This window comes from Artibeus jamaicensis, unplaced genomic scaffold (genome assembly GCF_021234435.1).
Source record: "Artibeus jamaicensis isolate MK-2021 breed Jamaican fruit bat unplaced genomic scaffold, CSHL_Jam_final contig_457, whole genome shotgun sequence".
NCBI classification, from domain to species: Eukaryota; Metazoa; Chordata; class Mammalia; order Chiroptera; family Phyllostomidae; genus Artibeus; species Artibeus jamaicensis.
The window spans coordinates 907,835-921,357 of record NW_026521840.1 but is presented as its reverse complement, the minus strand read 5'-3'; the positions used below and the strand labels follow the sequence as shown (position 1 = coordinate 921,357).

The following is a 13,523-nucleotide window of genomic DNA, read 5'->3' as shown; positions in this document are numbered from 1 at the left end:
CAACACTTCTTCCACTGTAGCCCAGAGACACCAACAGGTTGGACACCCTTGCAAGTTCCTTACTACTCAAAGGACGGCCCACTCACCAGTAGCATAGGTATCATCTGGGAGCTCGTTTAAATGCTGAGTGTCAGACCTATTAAATTTGAATATGCATTTTAACCAAATACCAGTTAAGTGTGATAAGCATTGGTCTAGGCTTGGGAAACGTTTCTTCAAGTGTCTCTTGTGACTACTTTCATTAGAATCTGGGGAACTGATTTAAACAATAAGGCTACTAAAAAAATTAAGGGTACTGGGCTCTATACCAGACCTACTAAATCACATCTCTCAGAGTGGGATCCAGGGGTACGCATCACCAAGTGTAGCAGTACATCGCAAACTCGAGCATACATCAGAGTTATTTGCAGGGCCTGCTGAAACACAGATTGCTGGGATTTACCCCAGAGTTCTCTGATTCAGTAAGCCTGAAGTAGGGCCTGAGATTTTGCATTTCTTTTTTTTGCAACCAGAGAAGTTAATTTTAAAATAGAAACATATATACATTAAGCTTTAAAAATAGACCAGTTTTAAATAAAAAGAAAAAAAAAGCCCTTTGATCCCAGAGTCCTATACAGCATGAATTGAGAAGCATTTGAAATTCACATAAGGAGCACTTCCAGACAACTGGGCATAGAAACCCACACCTCCCGCCTCCAGAGTCTGCCAGGTGGGGGGACACTGTGGTGATGGCACAGCCACTGCTCACATTAGACACTCCTGTGGCAAGAGCCACCAATGGCCAAGGGTGACCACAAGAGCCCAACATCTTAGTGACCGAGATAGATGTCTTCGGTCTTGGGATACCATAAGTGAAGCCAGCTCCTCTCAAACACTATAGGAAGGGACTCAGGAGACATATGAGAAACGCTCAGGGTTTTTGGCAATATAGGAGGTGTAATATCCAGGAACTCATGAAAAATACTCAGTCAGCTGACCATCCAAGAGGTGCTGTGTAGTGGTCTGTGGGTGGCCCAGGCAAGGTCTGAATGTATGTGGGACTTCTGCTGGGGCCTCTCCTTATAGGACTCCCAGATTTGTCCAATCTGCTTCTGTCCACAGGGTAGGTTTACATGAACCACCATCACTGGTTCATGTAAACAAGAAATACCACATCATCCCTAAAACAGGCAAGGAGATGGGAGGTAGGTATGGTGATGATGAAGGCAAAGACATCATTGAGGAAGGTGTTGAAGGTCTTGTATCTGAAGGTCTTCCAGGGCAGATGCACCCTTGGCTTCATCTTTGTAGTTCACAAAGAGTTGGAGCAGCATGAAAAGAAAGCCAAAGGCATACACCCCATTGATGAAGCTATTGATTACCCAGCAATACCAACTCTTACACTTGATGTTGAGCAGTAAGTAGATGGTGCCCTGATGCACAGATGGTAAGGCAAGTAGGGCAGGTACTTCATGGCCTGAGTGTTGAACTCCTTGGTTTTCCTCTCAGATTCACTGTAGGTGCCAAACTGAAACTTGGGCCTGAGACATCTCCAAACAGCCATCATTTTCAGAGCCCTTTTCACTTCCACAGCTTGATGACAGCTGTGACACCTGCCAGGACCAGCCCCAGAAGGCTTGTCTGCTCATCCGGCAGGACCAGAAAGATGACAACAGTGCTGATGCGGTGCCAGAGCACTGCTTTGGTGAACATCCCAATCATGCTCTTCTTTTTCTTCCAGAAACTGATGTTTTTAAATGGCAGGAAATCAAACAGAAAGTGAAATACAAGTTGGTACCGACAATACTTCCTTTCACTTCATCAGCATCTTTCTCTGAAAACCCAAACTGCTGCAGGGAGTGCATGGTGTCCTGCATGTGGATCCAGAAGTAGAGCCTTTCCAGTGAGATCTTGCTGTTAAAACCCAGTGAGGGGTGGCTCAGTGGTGGAATGCTTGATGACCATGAGGTCCTTCACCTGGTTGCTGATCTCGTTGGTGAACAGGATGGAGGGGTAGTGCATGGTTTTCCCAACTTGGATCACCTTCATGTATGGCTGCACATTAGCAGGCAGGGACCTGTCAAAGACGAAGCATTCACTGTCACGCTCAGTGTCAGTGTTGGTCTTCAGTGAGAAACTGGGCTCGTCTAAGGCAATCATCGGCTTCTTCTCAGCTTCAATCTTCTGCTCAGCAGATTCCCTAGTAAGCAGATTGACCTCTTCCAGTGTCAGAACCACATAGGTGGTCAGAGGACACACCAGGTGCCCCTGCCTGCCATTGTGCCATGTCAGAATGCCAACATGATGGAGGAAGACATACTCATACAGCATCTCATTACTTATTGTTTTCTTTGGTATAGAAACATTAACTGTCCTTTCAAATTTGGACTGCACATCAAAATCTTTCACATTCAACATAAGATCCACATTGTTCTCAGAACCAAGGTTGGGCCATGTGGCGGCATACACACTGCAGCTTGGGCCTCTGTGCCAGGTAGGGCTGGATGCAATTACTGTCACTGGTGCATGGGGTGTGTGTATACAGTGCTATACATGACCTAGCAGGTGTGTACCACATATACCACAAACATGCCTATCATCAGGCTGGTGGAGGTGCTGCTGCCACTCCACATGGTACTGCTGCTCACAGGCAAGTACGGTGCCCACCTGCCCCCATCCTTCCAGCTGCTGTGGGACCCACAAGCCTCCCACACAATGGCCTGCTATACACTCCTGCCTTTCACTCATGCAAGAGCCACCCCGGGGCACCACTGCTGCATGGCAAGTAACACACCCAGAGCCACAAGCTGCCAGAAACCCTACATACTCTTGTCACTACCACCCACGCCTACCTGTGGCTACCAGCAGCTCAATTTTGTATTTCTAACATATTTCTCAGAGATACTGGTCCAAGAACCACAATAGAAGATCCACTGCATAAACATCATTTTAACATGTTTAGTTATATGGTTTTCAAGTGTAGATTAGCAGCTGACAATGACAAAAAGAGTAGTCAGAGGCAGGAATACCAACAGCAGCAAGAGGCAACATCTGGTAGGCTGAGAATGCAGGGAAAGAAAATACTCAGGCTTGTCAGATTGGCTACCATCAATAAATCAGCAAACAAGTGCTGGCGAGGATGTGGAGAAAAGGGAACCCTAGTGCACTGCTGGTGGGAATGCAGACTGGTGCAGCCACTGTGGAAAACAGTATGGAGTTTCCTCAAAAAACTAAAAATTGAACCGCCGTATGATCTAGGGATTAGGGATTCCACCTCTGGGAATATATCCTAAGATTCCCAAAACACTAATTCAAAATAATATATGCACCCCTATATACATTGCAGCATTATTTACAATAGCCAAGTGCTGAAAACAGCCTAAGTGCGCATCAGTAGAGAGAGGATAAAAATGCAGTAGTACATTTATTCAATGGAATAGTACTCAGCCATAAAAGGAAAGTCTTATCTTTTGTGGCAGCATGGATGGAACTAGAAATTATTATGCAAAGTGAAATAAGCCAGTCAGAGAAAGAAAAAATACCATATGATCCCACTTATATGTGGAGTCTAATGAACAAAATAATTTAACAAATAAAATAGAAACAGATACATAGATACATAGAACAGATGGACAGCTCTCAGGGAAAAGAAGTAGGGGAGGTGGATGTGTACAAAGCAGGGATAAATGGGAATGGAAAGCGACTTTGCTTTGGGCAATGAGCATATAATACAGTATACATATGTTTTATTGAGTTGTACACTTTAAAGCTATATGGCTTTATTAACCAATGCCATCCTGAGAAATTCAATAAAAAATGAGACAACAAATTAAGGCTTACAAATGGCCAACAGATAGATGAAAAAATGCTCAATGTCACTAGCTATCAAGGAAAAAAATCAAAACTACAATGAGCTACTACCTCACAGCTGTTAGAACGGCTATGATTAAGAAGACAAGTAATAACGAGTGTTGGAGAGGTTGGAGAGAAAAAGGAACCCTCCTCATTCACTGCTGATGGGAATGTTGACTGGTACAGCCCCTATGGAAAACAGAATGGAGGTTCCTCAAAAAATTAAGAGCTACCATATGACCCAGTAACCCTTCTTCTGGGTATCTACCTGAAAAATTTGAAATTGTTTGTTTACAAAAATATATGCACCCCTGTGTTCATTGCAACATTATTCATGGTAGCCAAGACATGGAGACAATCAAAGTGTCCTTCCATAAATGATTAGATAAAGAAGATGTGGCATGAATACAATGGAATACTACTCAGGTATAAGAAAAGATGAAATACTGCCATTTGTAACAATATGGATGGATCCTGACAGTATTATATGAAGTGAAATTAAGTCAGGCAGAAAAAGTTAAGAACCATATGATTTCACTCATATGAGGGATATAAAACGGAAAGCAGCAAATGAACAAATGAGACAAACAAACAAAAATTCGTAGACACAGACAACAGTATCGTGATTACCAGAAGGTAAGGAGGTGAGAGATAGTAAACAGTAAAGGGATCAAATATATGGAGACAGAAGGAGATTTGACTCTGGGTGTTGGGCACACACTGCAATATACAACTGATGGGTAATAGAAATGTATACTTGAAACCTATATCATCTTATTAACCAATGTCAGCCCAATAAATTTAATTAAAAATAAAAAAGAAATAAATGGATATATACTGCTGGGGCTATTGAGTATACATGTTAAGGACCTTATATGTCTCACGTCTGCCAGTTTCCCATGACTACCAGTCTCCTAGTCATTGTGTCTTATATGATAATGATGTGAGATAATGCATGTTCATTAATAATGACCTCTGGAGCTGGTCTGATGGTAGTGAGTTATCAGAACTCAACTAAAGTTAGTGTCAGTAATGACCTCTGGTAATCAAGAAGAGGTTTACTTCTCTTTAGCTTACTATTTAAGCAGGTATAGATTTGTACAATATATATTTTTTCTGTTTTAGAAATATTTCCATTGAGGCTCAACTTTTAAACACTAATATTTAAGTTCACTTCTGAAAACCATTCTATCAATTACAAATGATGAAGGATAAATGAAGATTATCTAACTAGAGTTTAGGCAATCCAAAGATGGTGATAGCATCTAATATTTAAAAAGCAAGTTTTTTCATGTAATACAGTAATAATCTGAAACATATATAATCGTAATTTCTTTTTTTATTTATTTACAGGGGAGGGGAGGGGAGGGGAGGGGAGGGGAGGGGAGGGGAGGGGAGGGGAGGGGAGGGGAGGGGAGGGGAGGGGAGGGGAGGGGAGGGAAGGGGAGGGAAGGGAAGGGAAGGGAAGGGAAGGGAAGGGAAGAGGGAGAGAAACATTAATGTATGGTTGCCGCTCGTGCGTCCCCTGCTGGGAACTGGCCTACAACCCAGGCATGTGCCCTGACTGGGAATCGAACCGCAATCATGTGGTTCGCAGGCCTGCACTCAATCCACTGAGCTACACCAGCCAGGGCCTATTATCATAATTTCTTAAAGGATGACCAAACTAAGATTCAGAAAATTGAATTAAAGTATTGGTATTACAAGGTAGTTAACTGGCAGTGAAGCTAGATTTTAACTTAGGTCTATCTGACTCCATTTTTCTAGACATTTTCCTTTCTTTACAGGGAATAAAAATTCTCAGGCTGAGAGGCTGGATACGTAGACAGTTTTCCTGGGTCACTGCAGGCCACATTCCTTTGTAGAGCTTCCTGTAAGACAGGCATCCAAACTTTATTAGCATTAGCAGTTTCTTTCACTTACAGAAACTACAAGAACTCCCGTAAATGTCTCTGTGTGCCATAACTTAGAATACACTTCCTTTCCTCCTTCACTCTGTAGGTTTCATTGTTGCATGGAACCGCCCCTGCCTCTACACCGATCCTTCCTGCCCTGCACTCTGATTCTTCAGCTGCAACACAGAAGGGCTCATGGAGATAGAAAAGGCAGAGATAAAGAGAGAGGAAAGACCTGTGGTCCACGTAGCTGTCTTTCCTCTCCCATTCCTGTACTTCCCTAGTGCTTGAGCTGATCTCCACATCATTCTCAGTCTCACCCTGCTCCTATGATAAGTTCCTCAAACACTGACACTGGTTGGTTCTCTGGAATGAAGATAAAGCTCATTTATCCCTCCAAGATTTTGGGCCTCACCATTCACATGTACACACACATTCAGTTATTCCAAGAGGGCTAAGTGAATGGGATGCTTAGGAGTAGAAACTCTTATACTCCCTGTCTCTTTCTTGCAATTGTTGGTTGCTGGCATTTTTCAAAGCCTCCAGAACAACAGAATGCTTGCTTCATTCAGGACGGGCAACTGAGAAGGAATATTATTTTATTCCACACTGCATCTCAAAAGAAAGAAAATGGGAAAAATTAAAGGAGCAGAAGTGTTGTGTACAGCAGACCTAGGTAAAATCCCTACCACAGCTGGATGACTTGGAACATCATTCAGTTTATTTTATTTATAGGGGTTATTATAGGCTAATAACCCCTGTCATTCTTACCTCACAGAATGGTTATGAAACACTAATGAAATAATAAACATGAAACTGCCCTGGAAAGTGTAAACATGTGCATTATAAATTTTGATTGCTAATACGATTGTGTGTTCCTGGCACTGCACATGTTTCAGTGTCATCATTGGTTAGATGTTCATAGTACTATTCATGTATTCAAGATGCATTATGGAGCACTTGCTTTTTACAGGCCCTGTACCAGGAATGGAGAGTACAGAAAGATACCAGATACGATTATTTTTCCGAGTGAGGGAATCAATTCAGGTGGACTGACGGGTTTTAGTGGTGGTAGGAGAGGAATGCAACTGATGACTGGCCGGGGAATCCAACTACTGCTTTCATGTCAGTAACTTAGAAATTAACTTTATTATGCGGTTTATGTATGGAGTCACATCAGTTAAATGCTGGAGCAGGCAGCTCCAAATTCCTATCCTTCCATAGACAAATAAAAGAACAAATAGAAAGTGTTAGGGCCAACTTTGTCAGAATTCTGGAATACAGTAAAATGTTGGTAGCAACCAAGCAAATGTGGAATCAAGGGAAAGCCAATTTAAAATGATAAGAATGTGGTACAGAAAATAAGTAGCATAGACGGTAGGTAGAAAATAGATAGGGAAGAGGGCAAGAATAGTAGGGGAAATATAGAATCTAAAGAACTTGAGACACGTGGTCATAAACTAAAGGGGGGAAATGGGGGAGGGGTGTGCAGGGTAGAGGGGAATGAAGGGGGGAATAGAACAACTGTAATGGCATAATCAATAAAATATATTTTAAAAAATAAAAATAAAATTATAATAATGTGTTATAGTGCTTTTATTGACTTTTGCTCCATGCCCTCCCAGTTCAGCTGGGATATTGAAGATGGCAGTCCCTACTCCCCATGCGTGACCCTGGTTTCTAGTGGCAGAGGGAGTGGGCAAAACCTCATTTGCAAGTTATCGTGTTAGTAGGTTCTGACCTGTCTGAGAGCTGCATAAAAGACTGATGCAAGGCGCTCCTACCTGTTTCACTTCACTTGGAAGTCAGGGGAAAAAGCAAGGACTACAGCTGAAAGTTGCATTTCAAGATGGAGACATAGAATATCCTGATCTCACCCCCTCCCACGGACATGCTGAGTCTACAGTGATGTATGAAACAACTTCCTCTGAAAAACTATCAAAATTAGTGGGGCAACCCCTTCTCGTTGAGCAAATGACAAAAATACACACTAAAGTGGGGAAGAAGGGCTGAGACACAATCTCTCCATAAAATCAACCCCTGGCATGGCAACCCACAATCAAGAGGGAATTCGAAAGTCAGAGTGTCTTCTGAGTGAAGGGTTCATACCCACATAAGGCTCTCCGACTTTTAAGACTAGCACCTGAAAGGTGAACCCCCAAGACACTTAAGTGTAAAAACCAATGAGGCTCATGCCCACAAGACCCGCAGGGCTGTGACAAACTGAGAAACAGGTCTTAAAGGACTCACATGCAGTCTCACCTACCCGAGGGTCCAGTGCATGAACTACCCTTTGAAAAGTGCCCAGACTTTATGTGAAAGAGGTTCACTTGCTAATTTTAAAGCATTGGTCTGAGGAGCACCGGCCTGCTGGGATGCTCTCTGGGGACGGAGATTAGTGGACACCATCCTACTGCTCTCCCTCTACCTTATTAAAGCCACCAGGCAATATCCCTTTTTTCATTTCTTTTTATTATTTTTCTTGACTTTTCAAAGAAGTTGCTAACTTTGCACTCTCCCTCTGCCTTGCTCCAGCCAGTGGGTACCATCTTCTCACCCCCTCTGCTGTGTTGCAAAGCACCAGAATCTCTCAGCTGCAAGCTTCTACACATCTGCTGACCAAGGTTTTGTGGCTGCCACCCAAGGGACACCCCTTGGTCAGCTGGCTCTGAAGGCCAGGGAGGCTGTCATTGCTGGGTCCCTTGGGAAGTAACAATGAAGAGAGACAGTTCTTGGTGGGCTACCACCCCCAAGACACTACACACACAACAGACTGAAACACACTCCCAGCCTTTCTGTGAAACAGACTTGCTTGTCAGAATCTTTAGCCTGAGGGGCAGGCTCCTGGTGTGGCACACTTACAGGGTCCTACGGAGGTGCTCTCAGGGAACAGAGGCCAGTAGATGCAATCTTTGTGTTCTCCCTCTGCCTCACTTTAACTTGCTGGTCTCCTTCAGAAAAGAGGGCTTATAACTTTGGTACTCTGATTTTTGTGGCTGCTTTAAGGAGACACCACTATATCACCTGGCTCTGGCAGCTAGCAGCACTGATAATTGTGGGTCCCACAGGACTGTAAGCAATGGAAAAAGTTCTTAAACAGCTACCACTCCCAGGACACAAGAGGCAATACATCCAGGAGATCAGTCTGCCTGTGAAAGAGGCCTATTAAACTTATACCATAGCTGCAGGCTAAGGGGCAAGTTTATAATTATATACACATATATAAGGGCTTACCTTTCAAACCTTTCCTGAAACCTTGGAGGGCAGATGCCATCTTGGAGCACTATCTCTGGTGCACCTCACAGCACCAGCCTCAGGGGCAGGCTTCAGGACTGGTACACATCTAGAGGCTACAGTGGTGCTCTCAAGGAAGTAGGCCGGGGGATGGCGCCTTTGCACTCACCTTCTGCATTACTATGGTTCATTGAAAGGAGCTTATATACCCATCTGGAGCCCTGATTTTTGTGACTGCTGCCCAGGGGATACCTCCAGATTGCATGGCTCTGGTGGCCAGTGGGGCTTACACTTTCAGCCCCACAGGACTATATGTACTTGCATTTGTTAAAAGCAAATGCCTGAAGGTCTGGCTTCCAATCAGTCTGAATATAGATGCTCCACTTTGGGACACCCTCAATTACTGGTTGTAGTGGCCTGCCCAGGAGGGGAGCTAGCCGCTGAATCAACAGGATGAATGTAATGGCTAATAGCCTGCCCAGGAGGGGGCTCGTAGCTGAGTCAACAGGATCAGGGAGGACAAGTAACTAAGTAACTGAGGAGTAAGAACAAAGAAATTCCTATTAACTCTTATCAGCAGTTCCGCTTTCTCACTTTCGAGTCAGAAGCCATGGTCTGAGTAGCAGACCGCCCCTTACCCTATATAGACAATTGTTCCCCACTGATTGGGGCCCAGAATTTGGAGATTGACTCGTATGGGTCCCACATGAAAATAAACTTCCACTCCATACACCGGAAAGGGGCTAAGTTGTTTTCTGTAACACTGGGAGTATTAAAAATAAAATAAGCTGTTTGGGAGAGAGTGGAGCCTAAAGTGGCAGGGAAGGGAGATTTTGAATTCACCTTTTCCCATGCACACACCAAATGTACAGCTATATATAATTTCCCTTTGAAAATGATCTGCAAACTAGATAAACTGCTCTACACAATAAAAGATAAAGAGATTACTCTGAGAGGAGTAAGAGAGGCAGAGACACCATCTTGTTAGAAAAATCCCACCCCCAAGCACATCAACACACAATAGAGAGGGATCTCACCAGACAGGGGCTTCTCCTGAAGGAGTGAGGGGTTGGTACCTCACATCTGGAATCCTGAGCCCTGTGAGTTGCACTAGAGAAACAAGCCTCCAAAACATCTGCCTTAGAAAATCAATGGGGATGACGTTTAAAGGACACCATGTGCTATAAAAAAAACAAAAAACTGAGCCCTGGCTGGAATAGCTCAGTGGATTGAGCATGGGCCTGTGAAGCAAAGGGCCACTGGTTCAATTCCCAGTCAGGGCACATGCCTGGGTTTCAAGCCAGGTCCCCAGTAGGGGGCACATGAGAGGCAACCACACATTGATGTTTCTCTCCCACTCTTTCTCCTTCCCGTCCCCTCTCTCTAAAAGTAAATAAATAAAATATTTTTTAAAAAACTGAGACTCCTCTCTTAAAAGGCTTGGGTGTGGTCTCACTTGCCTGGAGAGCCAGCAGTTTGAAAAGTGCCCAAACTATATGGGAAAGAGATTCAATTATTAGACTAAAAATCATTAGCTGGAGGGATGGGAGACAGTTGAAATGCTCCCTGGAGCCCCCAGCAGGTGTGGCTCAGCTGTTTTGATTTGACCAAAAGGTCACTGGTTTGATTCCAGGGCGCATGCCTGGGTTGCAGGTTCAGTCCCCACTAGAGGCATGTATGTAAGGCAGTCAATCAAGGTTTCTCTCTCACATTGATGTTTCCCTCCCTCTTTCTCCCTCCCTTCTCCTCTCTCTAAAATCAAAAATAAAAATTGAAAAAGAAAACCCCAAATGCTCCATGGAGACACCGTTATTATAGTTTCTACCTAACATGCTAATGCAAGCAGGTGCTAGCAGTCACGGCATTATCCCACTGCTTTGCTAAAGCCAGAGATGTGGGCTGCTGTAACACTGCCCTACTTCCTGATGGGGCACTGAGTGTGAATTGGTTGTGGCATTCTCCTGCTCCCTACCTAAAATCTGTGAGTGCAGCTGGTTGTGGAACCCCCTCAACTAGAGGGCATGTGCTCTCATGCCATTCTCCTGCCAGCCTCAAGCTAGAGCACATGCACAGACAAGGCACTCTCTCTCGCTGCAGTGCTGCAGCCATGACCACTTCCAGTCAAGACTGTGCTGCAGCTTTTCTGAAGCAAGCGAGTGAACCCTGCCCCCTACACTCTGCAGCTTCTTGGCTAAAAGCAATGGATGCACACAATCCACTCATATAACACTGTCCTATTCTTGTTCTTCATGTCACATTTTGTAACACTTTTATTATTTTCAAGGCTTTATTTCTTTTTTCGACAGAGGGAATAAGGGAGGGAGAGAAACATCGATATAAGAGAGATACATGGATCTGCTGTCTCCCAGGGACCCAGCCCACAACCCAGGCATGTGCCCTGACCAGGAATCAAACTGGTAACCTTTTGGATCACAGGCCGGCACTCAACCCACTGAGCCACACCAGTCTGGGCTGTCCTAATTCTTCACATTTAACATATGGAAAAACAGTAAATTTTCTTTTAAATTGATTCTGTAGATGAATTCCACTTATTCTAAGCCTGGATAATATCACCTAGGCAGCCTGGTGTAGTGGAAAAAGACTGAGCTTAGAGACAGACAGACCAGAATTGGATTTTTTACTCTATCATGTACTAACTATGTGCCTGTGGAAACCTTTCAACCTCAGTTTCTTAATTTATTATGTAAGATAAATGATGAAATGCTGTTATTTTTGAGACTGAAATGAGATGCTAGATCTTAAAATACTTTGAAAAAGTAAAGAATTATGTTAATTATACCCCAGTAAAGCTATTCATGTAAGTGAATGTTTATGACAACACAATGAGAACACATTTTTTGTAATTTTTTTCTTTTTCCTTTTGGGTGCAAAATGTCACCCTAAAATCTATACACAATTTGAATATTTTTATTGTAATTAAAAATAGGATCACAGATGATCAATGCTGAAATAGACCTTGAAGATAATCTAGTCTATCCCACATAACTGTATGGAAGAAAACCCTGAGGCTGAGAGGGAAGAGGGACTTGCCTTAGATTATGCAACTAGTTTGGAAATCGGGATCGTTGCTTTGGTCTCCTTCATTCCTGTTCAGTGCCTTTCCTGCTCTTACCATAATGTCTCATCTCAATGGTTCTTTTGGGTTTTGTTATGAAACTACTGTCTTTCCCCAACTTCCCCTTGATTGCCCTGAACCAAAAATGTTGATATGCCTTGTTAAGCAGGCTTCTCCTTGAGGAAAGAACACTTCACATGGAGAGAATAATGTAGGAGGCAGCTCTGCCACGCACTTTTACCTTCCTGCCAGTATCCTGTGAACTACTGCATGGCTCCTGGGGCAATAGGTAGCAGAGTCAGGAAAAGTGACTCATCAGAAATACTCAGACCTTGGTGTTCATTTGATTCCCTTTCCCCTTACATTGCGATGGAATTTTATTGTCTACAAAGTACGTCCATATTTATTACCTGAAGTTATTCTCACAGCAACTATATGAGGCAGGGATTATTATCCCCATATTACAGATTTAAAAACCTGAGAATTAGACAGATTAGGTATCAAAATTTATGTATTAAATAAGAGGCACAGCTAACATTTCAGTTCAGATTCTCTAGTTCAAAAAAAGGGATCTTGCCACTATACCACAGTTGCATATCATTTTGACATATTTAATGAATTCTGAAAAATATTAGTAAAGCTATAATCAAAAGTTAATAAAAATGCCACGCAGAATAAATTCTAAGGCTGTAACTTAATAAAAATAGATGAATATTTCCAACTTTGAAACTACCTAAATGATTCTAAATTCTAAACATAAAAGAGGTGTAAATTCCTTAGGCTGATCAAGAGTCCAAAAGTATGTGACAAGGGTCTAGAATGAATCAAAAAGAACTTTACATTGCTGCTTTAGCTGCATTAATTAAACATATAGCAAAAACAGAAGTCTTCATTTCTACACTTACAAAGGGTATAAATGCTCTGGAAAACTTGGTTTTCATTTACATAATATATGGAAAAATGAAAAAGAAAAAGGAAAAAAGTCAGAACCACAGCTATTTCACCGCTAGAGAACAGTTTCTTCTCTCTGTAGTGCCGATTTTTCTTTGGTTGCATATATTGGGGTTGCTGAAGATTTTCTGAATATACTATATGAAAAACATCCCTAGGAAAACTAAAATGAAGTACAGGTACAATTCTCCATAAGGAAACCATAAAATGATATAGTCATAGTTTTCTCTTAGACATTTAGTCCTTTCTAAGTATAGCATTAGATGTATGAGAGACCTGGAACTAAACACAACCCTGAAGTTAATAGTTAGATGACCTTAGGCAAGTGAAGTAACTCATTCAAGACTGCTTTCTCTGTGTAAACTAGAAACGATGATAGTGCGTATCTCACAGAATTGTTATGAGGATTAAAGACAATAACAAATGTGAAGCATTTGGAACATGATTAGGAAAGCTCAAAGGTATCAGTTCCTTTTCTCTCACTCCCTTCTAGGCTGGTTTCCTGTTACAAAAGCCTATATATACTTTTTAAAATT

The 13,523-nt window shown here is 42.6% G+C and overlaps 1 protein-coding gene and 1 pseudogene across 5 annotated transcripts in view; both read right to left on the bottom strand.

Annotated features, from left to right (window-relative positions):
• Nucleotides 1-13,523, bottom strand: part of ZC3H12B (zinc finger CCCH-type containing 12B) — a 101,675-nt gene that overhangs the window by 50,194 nt on the left and 37,958 nt on the right. The window lies entirely within an intron of this gene.
• On the bottom strand, nt 969-2,612 carry LOC119041766 (lipid scramblase CLPTM1L-like; annotated as a pseudogene).